This window comes from Tamandua tetradactyla, chromosome 3, assembly GCF_023851605.1.
Source record: "Tamandua tetradactyla isolate mTamTet1 chromosome 3, mTamTet1.pri, whole genome shotgun sequence".
Classification (NCBI taxonomy): domain Eukaryota; kingdom Metazoa; phylum Chordata; class Mammalia; order Pilosa; family Myrmecophagidae; genus Tamandua; species Tamandua tetradactyla.
The window spans coordinates 96643309-96657648 of record NC_135329.1 but is presented as its reverse complement, the minus strand read 5'-3'; the positions used below and the strand labels follow the sequence as shown (position 1 = coordinate 96657648).

Sequence of the window (14340 nt, the reverse complement as noted above, 5' to 3'; positions counted from 1 at the left end):
TGAAATAAAGGTGAGGCTCTAACAGGACATAACAAAAGAAAGGAGCAACTTCTTAGGCAAAAGAACCTTCCCTGCTGTTATGAGTAGCCTTAGGGACTTGACTAGGTGACTTCATGACATGTGGGTGTTACCCTAATGTAGTAAAACAACTCTTTCAACAGTAGAAGCAGAGTTAGAATAAAAGAAAAGCTCTGCCCTTCTTTGGCAAACCAAAGCAACAAAGAAATTCAGATTGGGCACATAACCCTTATCTGGACTTTACAATTACACCAGTGAGCCCTTTTTCCTTCTCCCATTTCACTATTACTCTCTTCTGTACCAATAGCATGCAACTCAGCTGGTGGGGGAGAGGATGAAACTACTCATTGAACCTTCTGCTGGTGCTAGAGTGGTGTGCTGTGCTGTCGCAACATTTTTAAACAGTTTCCTCAGAAGTAAAGAGCATCTGTATTGTGTTCAGTGGTGGAAATGCAGACCTAACCTCCCTCACTTGGGATCCCCTCTTAAAACAGTTTTCAAAATCCTAATTGAGAGTTGCTATTATTCAGTAAGATTTAACAGTCTTTTGGACTGAGTAGCAATAGGAAAACATCCTTACTTAACTAAGACCCCTTGCCAAGGTCAATAAGAGTCTTTTGTAAAAGGGACGGCAGACCTCTAGGCTCAAGTAGAAAATATAAACTTTACCCTATCACAGTCTATGGGTTACCATGCCTACGGCGCTAACTGGCACAATAAAGAATCCCTTTGAATCCATTACTCTGTGTCCACTTCAGAAATTGTTGAAGAAATTTCATTTTTCACCCAAGGTACTGGTTCTGGAACATATGGACCAGAAGTCCATTTGGTGAAAACTCTTTTATGGAGGCTCATTAGTATTGTGTCCTCAGATTTTAGCTTACCATCAAAATTGCACTGAATATGGCCATGGGTACCCAAAGGCTCCTTGATGTGTCCCCTGCGGCCCCACTTTGTTCGCAGTTCCACTGGTTTAAACCACAGCACATCCTCTCTGTTGAAGCACATAGATCACACTACTACCCACTCAGAACAACCCTCTTGATGACCATTCTGCCCAGATCCACTGGCAGCAGATGGCCTGTAGCAATGAGACTGTGCATTCCTTGGCTGTTCTGCTTGAAAAGCAGCGCAAATGCAGGGGAAAAAGTGATTGGGGCATACACACTTGTTACCACCAGGGCCATATCAGCACTCAGGAATCTTTGAAATTTATGCTTATCTGCTGCAGTGTTCTGAGAGACTAAAGGTAAGGCTTGGAAGCACCTGAACCCACGGTGGAAGATCAGCTCCTCTTTGGCTTTCACAGGTTCAGTGTTGCCAGGATATCAGCTCACCATCATATTCAATACTGACATCTTTTGTTCATGAAGTAGTAAGGAAAATTCAATCAAGCATGCACCTTCCCTGCCGTACTCCAAGAGAGGGACTTCAGAGATATGAAGTGTGACATGCTAGCCGATCTCAGCTCCTTCAATCTCTTTTTCCTCAATCTCTTTAAAGACAGATTTCGTAGTATTAGTAAAGTTCTGCAGCAGTAAGATCTGAGCATAATCTTGAGGAAGGTTTTCCTTGGGATCCCATGGAGATGTCCAGAAGCTCTTCAGATCTCTGTATTTCTGTAATCAAATTCTAGCAGCCTGAACAAAAACCAAAGGTCAGGCCAAGATGGCAGCTTAGCAATGTGCACATTTTAGTTCATTCTCCAGAACAAATACTAAATAACCAGAAACGGTACAGAATAGCTCCCGGAGCCACAGTAGTGACCAGACACATAGTGTACCCCAGTATAGACCAGCTGGACTGGCTGCAAGTCTTCCCAGAACCGTGAGTTTCCCAAGCCGTGGCCAGTGCCTGGCACCCCTCCCCTACAGGTGGCTTCCCAGAGGGAAAGGAAAGACACTCTAACAGTAGCAGGGACTGAGTCCAACCAAACACCAATTGTGGCATTATAAACAAATTCTGACTACTAAAAATAGGCCCCCAGCACGGGCGAACCTGGTCAAGGTGGGGGTCGCTTATTGGGCTAACTGAAAAAGAGGAAAGGGGACGAAACAGAGGTTTTTGTGGCTGTTTCTATGGAGGCCTGGCTACCTCTGGATTCAGCAGCGGGACTACTCGGGCTGCAACTGCCCCAGGCATAGGTAGAAACTGACTGCTTTCAGGGCTGTCTCCCACCTGTACCTTCCCAGGGAAGGGGTGAAGCCCAACTCAGGTGGAATCCCTCTCTCAAGGAATTCAGAACCCAGGGCTTGGCAATTTGAAGCCATTAAAACCAGCCTACAACCTCTCCTCTGTCTCCACCACGCCCCCAGCAGGGAGAGTCTGCCAAAGTTAAAGGTACCGCATCATCTTATGCTGGTGGGACCTGCGGTCAGACAAGCGCCACATACTGGGCAGGATAAGAAAAACAGAACCCAGAGACTTCACAGGAAAGACTTTTAACCTGCTGGGTCTCACCCTCAGGGAAAACTGACGCAGGTGACTCCTTCCCCCTGATAGGAGGCCAGTTTAGTCCGGGAAAACACAGCTGGAGTCTATAACACCTATGTAGACCCTCCTAAGGGTGGGGAGGGAAAACAGAGAAGAGAGAGGTGTGGAGTAGAGTGTAGAAAGAAGGAAAATTGATATGACATATAAAATACAAAAGGCAAAATGGTAGAGGAAAGTAATACCCAAACAGTAGTAACACTAAATGTTAATGGATTGAACTCCCCAATCAAAAGACATAGATTGGCAGAATGGATTAAAAAACAGGCTCCTTCTATATGCTGTCTACAGGAAACACATCTTAGACCCAAAGATAAACATAGGTTGAAAGTGAAAGGTTGGGAAAAGATATTCCATGCAAATAACAACCAGAAAAGAGGAGGAGTAGCTATACTAATATCCAACAAATTAGACTTCAAATGTAAAACAGTTAAAAGAGACAAAGAAGGATACTATGTACTAATAAAAGGAACAATTCAACAAGAAGACATAACAATCATAAATATTTATGCACCAAACCAGAATGCCCCAAATACATGAGGCAAACACTGCAAACACTGAAAAGGGAAATAGACACATCTACCATAATAGTTGGAGACTTCAATTCCCCACTCTCATCAATGGACTGAACATCTAGACAGAGGATCAATAAAGAAATAGAGAACTTGAATATTACAATAAATGAACTAGACTTAACAGACATTTATAGGACATTACACCCCACAACAGGAGGATACACCTTTTTCTCAAGTGCTCATGGATCATTCTCAAAGATGGGTCACAAAGAAGTCTCAACAAATTTAAAAAGATTGAAATCATACACAACACTTTCTCAGATCATAAAGGAATGAAGTTGGAAATCAGTAATAGGCAGAATGCCAGAAAATTCACAAATACGTGGAGGATCAACAACACACTCTTAAACAACCAGTGGGTCAAGGAAGAAATTACAAGAGAAATTAGTAAATATCTCGAGGCAAATGAAAATGAAATACAACATATCAAAACTTATGGGATGCAGCAAAGGCAGTGATAAGAGGGAAATTTATTGCTCCAAATGACTATATCAAAAAAGAAGAAAGGGCAAAAATTTGGGAATTAACTGTCAACTTGGAAAAACTGGAGAAAGAGCAGCAAACTAACCCCAAAGCAAGCAAATGGAAAGAAATAACAAAGATTAGAGCAGAAATAAATGAAATTGAGAACATGAAAACAATTGAGAAAATCAATAAAACCAGAAGTTGGTTCTATGAGAAAATCAACAAGATTGATGGGCCCTTAGCAAGATTGACAAAAAGAAGAAGAGAAAGGATACAAATAAATAAGATCAGAAATGGAAGAGGAGATGTAACCACTGACCCCACAGAAATAAAGGAGGTAATAACAGGATACTATGAACAACTTTATGCTAATAAATACAACAATGGAGATGAAATGGACAACTTCCTAGAAAGGCATGAACAACCAACTTTGACTCAAGAAGAAATAGATGACCTCAACAAATCAATCAGAAGTAAAGAAATTGAATCAGTCATTAAAAAGCTTCCCAAAAAGAAAAGAACAGGACCAGATGGCTGCACATGTGAATTCTACCAAACATTCCACAAAGAATTAGTAGCAATCCTGCTCAAACTCTTCAAAAAAATAGAAGTGGAGGGAAAGCTACCTAATTCATTCTATGAAGCCAACATCACCCTCATACCAAAACCAGGCAAAGATATTACAAAAAAAGAAAACTACAGACCAATCTCTCTAATGAATATAGATGCAAAAATCCTCAACAAAATTCTAGCAGATCGAATCCAGCAACACATTAAAAGAATCATGACCAAGTAGGATTCATCCCAGGGATGCAAGGATGGTTCAGCATAAGAAAATCAATTAATGTAATACACCATATCAACAAATCAAAGCAGAAAAATCACATGATCATCTCCATTGATGCAGAGAAGGCATTTGACAAAATTCAACATCCTTTACTGTTGAAAACACTTCAAAGGATAGGAATACAAGGGAACTTCCTTAAAATGATAAAGAGAATATATGAAAAACCCACGGCTAATATCATCCTCAATGGGGAAAAACTGAAAACTTTCCCCCTAAGATCAGGAACAAGACAAGGATATCCATTATCACCACTATTATTCAACATCGTGTTGGAGGTTCTAGCCAGAGCAATTAGACAAGAAAAAGAAATACAAGGCATCAAAATTGGAAAGGAAGAAGTAAAACTAGCACTGTTTGCAGACAATATGATACTATATGTCGAAAACCCGGAAAAATCCACAACAAAACTACTAGAGCTAATAAATGAGTACAGCAAAGTAGCAGGCTACAAGATCAACATTCAAAAATCTGTAGCATTTCTATACACTAGCAATGAACAAGCTGAGGGGAAAATCAAGAAATGAATTCCATTTACAATTGCAACTAAAAGAATAAAATACCTAAGAATAAATTTAACTAAAGAGACAAAAAACCTATACAAAGAAAACTACAAAAAACTGTTAAAAGAAATCACAGAAGACCTAAATAGATGGAAGGGTATACCGTGTTCATGGATTGGAAGACTAAATATAGTTAAGATGTCAATTCTACCTAAATTGATTTACAGATTCAATGCAAAACCAATGAAAATCCCAACAATTTACTTTTCAGAAATAGAAAAACCAATAAGCAAATTTTGCTGGAAGGGCAGGGTGCCCCGAATTGCTAATAGTATCTTGAGGAAAAAAACGAAGCTGGAGGTCTCACATTGCCTGACTTTAAGGCATATTATGAAGCCACAGTGGTCAAAACAGCATGGTACTGGTATAAAGATAGATATATTGACAAATGGAATCGAATAGAGTGCTCAGGTATAGACCCTCTCATCTATGGACATTTGATCTTTGATAAAGCAGTCAAGCCAACTCACCTGGGACAGAACAGTCTCTTCAATAAATGGTGCCTAGAGAACTGGATATCCATATGCAAAAGAATGAAAAAGGACCTGTATCTCACACCCTATACAAAAGTTAACTCAAAATGGATCAAAGATCTAAAAATTAGGTCTAAGACTATAAAACAGTTAGAGGAAAATGTAGGGAGATATCTTATAAATCTTATAATTGGAGGTGGTTTTATAGACCTTACACCTAAAGCAAGAACACTGAAGGAAGAAAGAAAGAAATGGGAGCTCCTCAAAATTAAACACTTTTGTGCATCAAAGAACTTCATCAAGAAAGTAAAAAGACAGCCTACACAACAGGAGACAATATTTGGAAATGACATATCAGATAAAGGTCTAGTATCCAGAATTTATAAAGAGATTGTTAATCTCAACAACAAAAAGACAGCCAACCCAATTACAAAATGGGAAAAAGACTTGAACAGACACTTCTCAGAAGAGGAAATACAAATGGATAAACGGCACATGAAGAGATGCTTAACGTCCCTGGCCATTAGAGAAATGCAAATCAAAACCACAATGAGATATCATCTCACACCCACCAGAATGGCCAGTATCAACAAAACAGAAAATGACAAGTGCTGGAGAGGATGTGGAGAAAGAGGCACACTTATCCACTGTCGGTGGGAATGTCAAATGGTGCAACCACTGTGGAAGGCAGTTTGGCGGTTCCTCAAAAAGCTGAATATAGAATTGCCATATGACCCAGCAATACTATTGCTAGGTATCTACTCAGAGGACTTAAGGGCAAAGACACAAACGGACACTTGCACACCAATGTTTATAGCAGCATTATTTACAATTGCAAGGAGATGGAAACAGCCAAAATGTCCATCAACAGATGAGTGGCTAAACAAACTGTGGTATATACATATGATGGAATATTATGCAGCTCTAAGACAAGATAAACTTATGAAGCATGTAATAACATGGATGGACCTAGAGAACATTATGCTGAGTGAGACTAGCCAAAAACTAAAGGACAAATACTGTATGGTCTCACTGATATGAACCGACATTAAGTGAATAATCTTGGAATATGTCATTGGTAACAGAGACCATCAGGAGATAGAAATAGGGTAAGATAGTGGGTAATTGGAGCTGAAGGGATACGGACTGTGCAACAGGACTGGAAACAAAAACTCAGAAATGGACAGCACAATACTACCTAACTGTAATGTAATTATGTTAAAACACTGAATGAAGCTGCATGTGAGAATGATAGAGGGAGGAGGGCTGGGGACATAAATGAAATCAGAAAGAAAGATAGGTGTTAAAGATCGAGATGGTATAATCTAGGAATGCCTAGAGTGTATAATAATAGTGAAATGTACAATGTACAAATTTTAAAAGTGTTTTTGCATGAGGAAGAACAAAGGATTGTCATTATTGCAGGGTGCTGAAAATAGATGGTAATTAATATTTTAAAATTTCACCTTATGTGTGAGACTAAAGCAAAAAATGTTTGTTACGAAATTTATATTTTGACTAGTGCATTTCCTAATATAACTTATGTAGATAGTTTGATTGAATGCCATAAGTACTTGGAATCTCAGGTAGGACATGAGAGTTTGTTGGTTTGTCCAGAGTGATCCCCCGACGAATCCCAGAATAATTTAATCAGTGACTGGAAAAGTATTTGCAAGCAAGCCCCCTTTGGGGAATGGTGAGGGCGGGGAGAAATTCAACTTCCCCAAGTTGAATTCTTGATATTCTCACAAGCAGTGTGGACAACCAAAGCTATAGGCTGAGTCCCCAGTCTTCGGGTTTGTTCACATGAAACTTAACCCCACAAAAGATAGGTCAAGTCTACTTAAAATTTAGGCCTAAGAGTCACCCCCAAGAGAGGCTCTTTTGTTGCTCAGATGTGGCCTCTCTCTCCAGCCAATATGATGAGCAGTCTCACCACCCTTCCCCTCTCTGCATGGGACATGACCCCAGGGCTGTGGACCTTCCTGGCAACATGGGACAAAGATCCTGGAATGAGCTCAGACTCAGCATCAAAGGACTGAGAAAAACCCTAGAATGAGCTGAGAATTAACATCAAGAGACTGAGAGAACTTTCTCGACCAAAAAGGAGAAGAGTAAAATGAGACAAAGTGTCAATGGCTGAGAGATTCCAAACAGAGTCGAGAGGTTATCCTGGAGGTTATTCTTACGCATTAAGTAGATATCACCTTGTTGTTCAAGATGTAGTGGAGAGGCTGGTGGGAACTGCCTGAAAATGTAGAGCTGTGTTCCAGTAGCCATGTTTCTTGATGATGATTGAATAATGATATAGCTTTCACAATGAGACTCTGTGAATGTGAAAACCTTATGTCTGATGCTCCTTTTATCTACTTTATCAACAGAAGAGTAGAACATATGGAATAAAAATAAATAATAGGGGGAACAAATGTTAAAATAAATTCAGTTTGAAATAGTGGTAAATGAAAGCGAGGGGTAAGGGGTATGGAACGTATAGTTTTTTTTCTCTATTATCATTTTATTTCTTTTTCTGTTGTTTTTTTTATTTCTTTTTCTAAATCGATGCAAATGTACTAAGAAATGATGAATATGCAACTATGTGATGATATTAAGAATTACTGATTATATATGTAGAATGGAATGATTTCTAAATGTTTTGTTTGTTAATTTTTTTTAATTAATAATAAAAAAAAAAAGAAAGTAAAAAGACAGCCTACACAATGGGAGACAATATTTGGAAACGACATATCAGATAAAGGCCTAGTATCCAGAATTTATAAAGAGATTGTTCAACTCAACAACAAAAAGACAGCCAACCCAATTACAAAATGGGAAAAAGACTTGAACAGACACTTCTCAGAAGAGGAAATACAAATGGCCAAAAGGCACATGAAGAGATGCTTAACGTCCCTGGCCATTAGAGAAATGCAAATCAAAACCACAATGAGATATCATCTCACACCCACCAGAATGGCCAGTATCAACAAAACAAAAAATGACAAGTGCTGGAGAGGATGTGGAGAAAGAGGCACACTTATTCACTGTTGGTGGGAATGTCAAATGGTGCAACCACTGTGGAAGGCAGTTTGGCGGTTCCTCAAAATGCTGAATATAGAATTGCCATACGACCCAGCAATAACACTGCTAGGTATCTACTCAGAGGACTTAAGGGCAAAGACACAAACGGACACTTGCACACCAATGTTTATAGCAGCATTATTTACAATTGCAAAGAGATGGAAACAGCCAAAATGTCCATCAACAGATGAGTGGCTAAACAAACTGTGGTATATACATATGATGGAATATTATGCAGCTTTAAGACAGAATAAACTTATGAAGTATGTAACAACATGGATGGACCTAGAGAACATTATGCTTAGTGAGACTAGCCAAAAATTAAAGGACAAATAGTGTATGATCTCACTGATATGAACTGATATTAGTGATTAAACTTGGAATATGTCGTTGTAAAAGAGACCATCAGGAGATAGAAATAGGGTAAGATAGTGGGTAATTGGAGCTGAAGGGATACAAACTGTGCAACAGGACTGGATACAAAAACTCAGAAATGGACAGCAGAATACTACCTAAGTGTAATATAATTATGTTAAAACACTGAATGAAGCTGCATGTGAGAATGATAGAGGGAGGAGAGCTGGGGACACAAATGAAATCAGAAAGAAAGATGTTAAAGATCGAGATGGAATAATTTAGGAATGCCTAGAGTGTATAATAATAGTGACATATACAATGTACACATTTTAAAAATGTTTTTGCATGAGGAAGAACAAAGAAACGTCATTATTGCAGGTTGCTGAAAATAGATGGTAAGTAATATTTTAAAATGTCACTCTATGTGTGAGTATAAGCAAAAAATGTTTATTTGTTACAAAATTTATATTTGGCTAGAGCATTTCCTAATATAACTTACGTAGATAGTTTGATTGAACATTATAAGTACTTGGAATCTCAGGTAGGACATGAGATTTTGTTGGTTTGTCCAGAGTGATGCCCCAATGAATCCCAGAGTGATTTGATCAGTGACTGGAAAAGTATTTGCAAGCAAGCCCCCTTTGGGGAATGGTGAGGGCGGGGAGAAATTCAACTTCCCCAAGTTGAATTCTTGATATTCTCACAAGCAGTGTGGACAACCAAAGCTATAGGCTGAGCCCCCAGTCTTGGGGTTTGTTCATATGAAAGTTGACCCCACAAAGGATAGGTCAAGTCTACTTAAAATTTAGGCCTAAGAGTCACCCCCGAGAGAGTCTATTTGGTTGTTCAGATGTGGCCTCCTCTCCAGCCAACATGATGAGCAGTCTCGCCACCCTCCCCCTCTCTGCATGGGACATGATTCCCAGGGGTGTGGACCTTCCTGGCAATGTGGGACAGAGATCCTGGAATGAGCTGAGACTCAGCATCAAGGGACTGAGAAAAACCCTAGAATGAGCTGAGAATTAACATCAAGGGATTGAGAGAAACTTCTCGACCAAAGGGGGGAAGAGTGAAATGAGACGAAGTGTCAATGGCTGAGAGATTCCAAACCGAGTCGAGAGGTTATCCTGGAGGTTATTCTTACGCATTAAGTAGATATCACCTTATTGTTCAAGATGTAGTGGAGAGGCTGGAGGGAACTGCCTGAAAATGTAGAGCTGTGTTCCAGTAGCCAGGTTTCTTGATGATGATTGAACAATGATATAGCTTTCACAATGAGACTCTGTGAATGTGAAAACCTTATGTCTGATGCTCCTTTTATCTACTTTATCAACAGAAGAGTAGAACATATGGAATAAAAATAAATAATAGGGGGAACAAATGGTACAATAAATTTGGTTTGAAATGCTAGTGGTAAATGAAAGCGAGCGGTAAGGGTATGGTATGTATAATCTTTTTTTTCTCTATCGTTTTATTTCTTTTTCTGTTGTCTTTTTATTTCTTTTTCTAAATCGATGCAAATGTTCTAAGAAATGATGAATATGCAACTATGTGATGATATTAAGAATTACTGATTGTATATGTAGAATGGAATGATATCTTAATGTTTTGTTTGTTGTTAATTTTTTTTTAAATTAATAATAATAAAAAAATTCTAGCAGCCTCATCCCGAGCGGTGTCCACTTCATTGGAAATATCTCTTCCGGTCATTCTTGTTTGTATTTCTTTAATGTATTTTCCTCAGCCTCTTCATCCACCTTCTCATCATACAGATCATCATGCTCAGACTCTCCTATAGTCATAGTTTCACATTCCTCGTCTTCTTCCTCTTCACTACTCTCATTCTGAGAGTCTTCTTCCATAAAATTCTCATTTTCTAGTACCATTGTAGTCATCTCCTTCCCCATCACTTCCACCATCCTCATCGAAAATCCATTCAGCTTGGTAAGTGCATGTTCCTTTGGAGACCTTCTTTACCACCTTGGAACTTTCCTTCAAGTCATTTGCCTCACTCAGCAGCTCCTCAGTAGGCCAGGTTTGCTTCCCCTCCAAATGGATCTCAGATTGCAAAGATTCCTGTTTATCAGAGTCTTCTTTAATTAGAATCTTAAGGTCTTCTTCCGTATCAGCTACAACATCAGTAGCATAAATCTCCATTGCCAGGCTTGAATCTTTTTGGGATTTAATTACTCTAGAATTTAAAGGAAAAGGGGCCACAGGGGCATCTCTCAGTTTCATATGGAACTTACAATGTCCAGTGATATGTAGCGAGCTACTTACATTCAGAGTCTGCCCATGAACATAGCCTGAGACTTTCAATGTGCTCACCAAGCCATTCTCCTCACTAGGCTTAATGTCAGCAGCATGGGCAAATAGGTAGACCAACCTGCCTCGAAAGGCAAGCCAACTGCCTGAGCAGCATCTTAGCCTTCTATTGAGTGTCTAACAGGAGAAGTTTATCATCAGGAAAGCACTTCTCCACTGTTTTACTTAGCTTCATTCTGGCATCTATTTGTTGCTTTGGTGGAAGACCGGAGACCCCTGGATAGCTAGAACATAGGCCCTAAGCAAAGAAGCAGGAAAGGCAGTAATACCCAGTGCTGCCTCAGACTTCTAGTGCATCTGGTGTATCAGCAACTCTAGCCGTGTCTAACTCAATATGTAGACCCCCTGGCTTTACAGATGTGAAAAACCACTTATGTTTCAACAGGGGGCATATCAGCATAAAGCTATGGGTGCTTCTCCATTTGTTCAGGTGTATTATCCCAGTGCCCCTATCCTGAAGCAGCTGAAAGGCTTCTGGCAGGGAAATCCTGTTGTGCAGGGGCACCACCAGTGCATGATGGGGAGGGCCATCCTTGCTGCCCAAATGTCTCTTCTCTGCTAGAAAGTCTTCCTTCTTCTGCTTCCAGCGCTGGCTGGCATGATGCCTCTGGTCTACTCTACTGAGCTCTCTTCTGACCTTCTTGCTTAGAGTTTTCAGTGTTATTCCAGTGTTAGACCCCCCTTGCTGTCCTGCTGCGTGGATCCCAACCCACGTGCCATCCACCTTCGTGAACTTTATTGTGCTGTTTGAGTGAGCGGGGGCACTGTGCTGCCATGCTGCGGCTCTCGTGCACTAAGACAGCACTCCAGTTTTAGGTTTTTATCCAAGAGAAATGAAGACACATATCCATGCTTATGAATTTTCAATAGTGGCATCATTGTTAACAGCCAAAGTCTGGAAACAAAGCATATATCCAGCACAGGTAGAGGGATAACCTCCGCAAATGTTCTTCCATATTGTAGCACATATCAGAACATCATTCCTTTTTTATGGCTGAATAGTCCATTGAATGACTATACTACAGCTTGCGTATCCATTCATCTGTTGGACTTCCAAGAACACATCGACTTCCAAGGACAAATAACATGGGTTATTTCCACCTTTTGGCTATTATGAATAAAGTGGCTATTAACAATCGTGTACAAGTATCTGTTTGAGTCTCTGCTTTCAATTATTTTTGGTATATATACCTAGGTGAAATTGTTGGGTCATATGGTAATTCTATGTTCAACTTTTTGAGGAACCACCAAACTTTTCGCACAGTAACTGCATAATCTTACATTTTGTCCCAGTCTGAATCTGTGGTGGACCCCAGAAAAGCCATGCCCTTTGATTCTCATTCAATATTACTGGGTAGAAGCATTTTGATTGTTTCCATGAAGATGTGACCCACCCAATTGTGGGTGGTAACTTTTGATTAGATGATTTCCATGGAGGTGTGTATCCACCCACTGAAGGTGGAGTTGCTTGCTGGAATCCTTTAAAAGAGGAAACATTTTGGAGAGAGTCCCTTTTTTTGGTAGAGCCACGAGAAAGCCAGCAGATGCCGCCATGTTCGCCATGTGCCTTTCCAGCTGAGAGAGAAACATTGAACGTTGTCGGCCTTCTTTAACCAAGGTATCTTTCCCCGGATGCCTTAGATTGGACATTTCTATAGACTTGTTTTACTTGGGACATTTTCTCGGCCTTAGAACTGTAAAGTACCAACTTATTAAAGTCCCCTTTTGAAAAACGATTCCGTTTCTGGTATATTGCATTCCGGCAGCTAGCAAACTAGAACACATTTCAACTACCAAGACATGGTGGTCCCAGTTTTTCCACATTCTCACCAACACTTATTTTCCTTTTAAAATAATAGCCATCCAAGTGGGTGTGAAGTGGTATTTCACGGTTGTTTTGACTTGCATTTCCCTAAATGTCCAATGATGTTGTGTAGCATTGCTTTTACTGCGCTATTTTTCTTTCATATGGGCAGGCACCAGGAATCGAACCCCACTCTCCGGCATGGCAGGCAAGAACTCTGCCACTGAGCCACCACCACACTGCCCTGTGTAGCATTGCTTTTAATAGCAAAATGTGAAAACTCTCTAAATGCTTTAACAATAGGGGAAGTGTAACAAATTATGATAGAAGATTATCTTAATTATCTGATGGAATCAGAACTAGTAGTTTGAAGGTTAAATGAAAAAACATTTAAAGAAAGAATAAAAAAAGACATGCTATTTGTTAGATATAAATGCATATCCATTTGTGATTCTTCTTATGTAGGGCCAATGCTTTTTTTTGGTTGGAGTCCATAAATTATAACACTTTGTAGTCTTTCTTGCAAAAAACACGCTCCAACTACAGTGCACATTATCTATTTTTTCCTGTCAGTCTCTCATGGATGTCTTGCTCTTAACTATTTTTAATTAAATACATTAAAAAAATACTAGACTTTTAATGACTCACCTTTATTAGGCTTTCAAAATACCCTAAGCCTCACTCATATGGACTAACTATAATATAAAAACTTGGTGAACTGAAGTCAGAAGCACGGATTATCAGGTTGGGGCCTATTATTAAGGGTCCTAGATTGTAAGTTCTTACAGCAGTCACATATATTCACAAGTTATATCTGTTATTTCTAAATTCTGAGATACTGAGCTGTTTGTTTATAACCTGATCGTTTCCAGAAACTTTGGGTATTTATGTGACACCTGAGACTCAGAATTAGAGCTCTGAAGCTATGAAAGTACCTCATACAAGAATTGTTTAAAAAGTTGAAAGAGGGATTGGATTTCGAATAGTGATGTGAAGCCGATCTGGATAAGACTAAGATAAATCAGAATACAGGGTAAAGGATGATATTATCTGTGCTGGTTTCGAAGGATGTATGTACCCTAGAAAACCCATGTTTTAATCATCTCCTGGGAGATGTAACCCAATTGAGAGTGGTTGTTAAACTGGATTAGGTGGGGATGTGTCTCCATCCATTTGGGTGGGTCTTGATTAGTTTACTGGAATCCTATAAAAGAGGAAACATTTTGGAGAATGTGAGAGATTCTGAGAGAGCAGAACGATGCAGCCATGAGAAGCAGAGTTCACCAGCCAGTGACCTTTGGAGATGAAGAAAGAAAGTGCCTCCTGGGAAGCTTTATGAAACAGGAAGCCA

The 14340-nt window shown here is 39.6% G+C and overlaps 1 pseudogene; it reads right to left on the bottom strand.

Moving 5' to 3' along the window:
• Positions 1-756: 756 nt before the first annotated feature.
• Positions 757-12018, bottom strand: LOC143676246 (pre-rRNA-processing protein TSR1 homolog; annotated as a pseudogene).
• Between the last annotated feature and the right edge of the window lie 2322 nt (positions 12019-14340).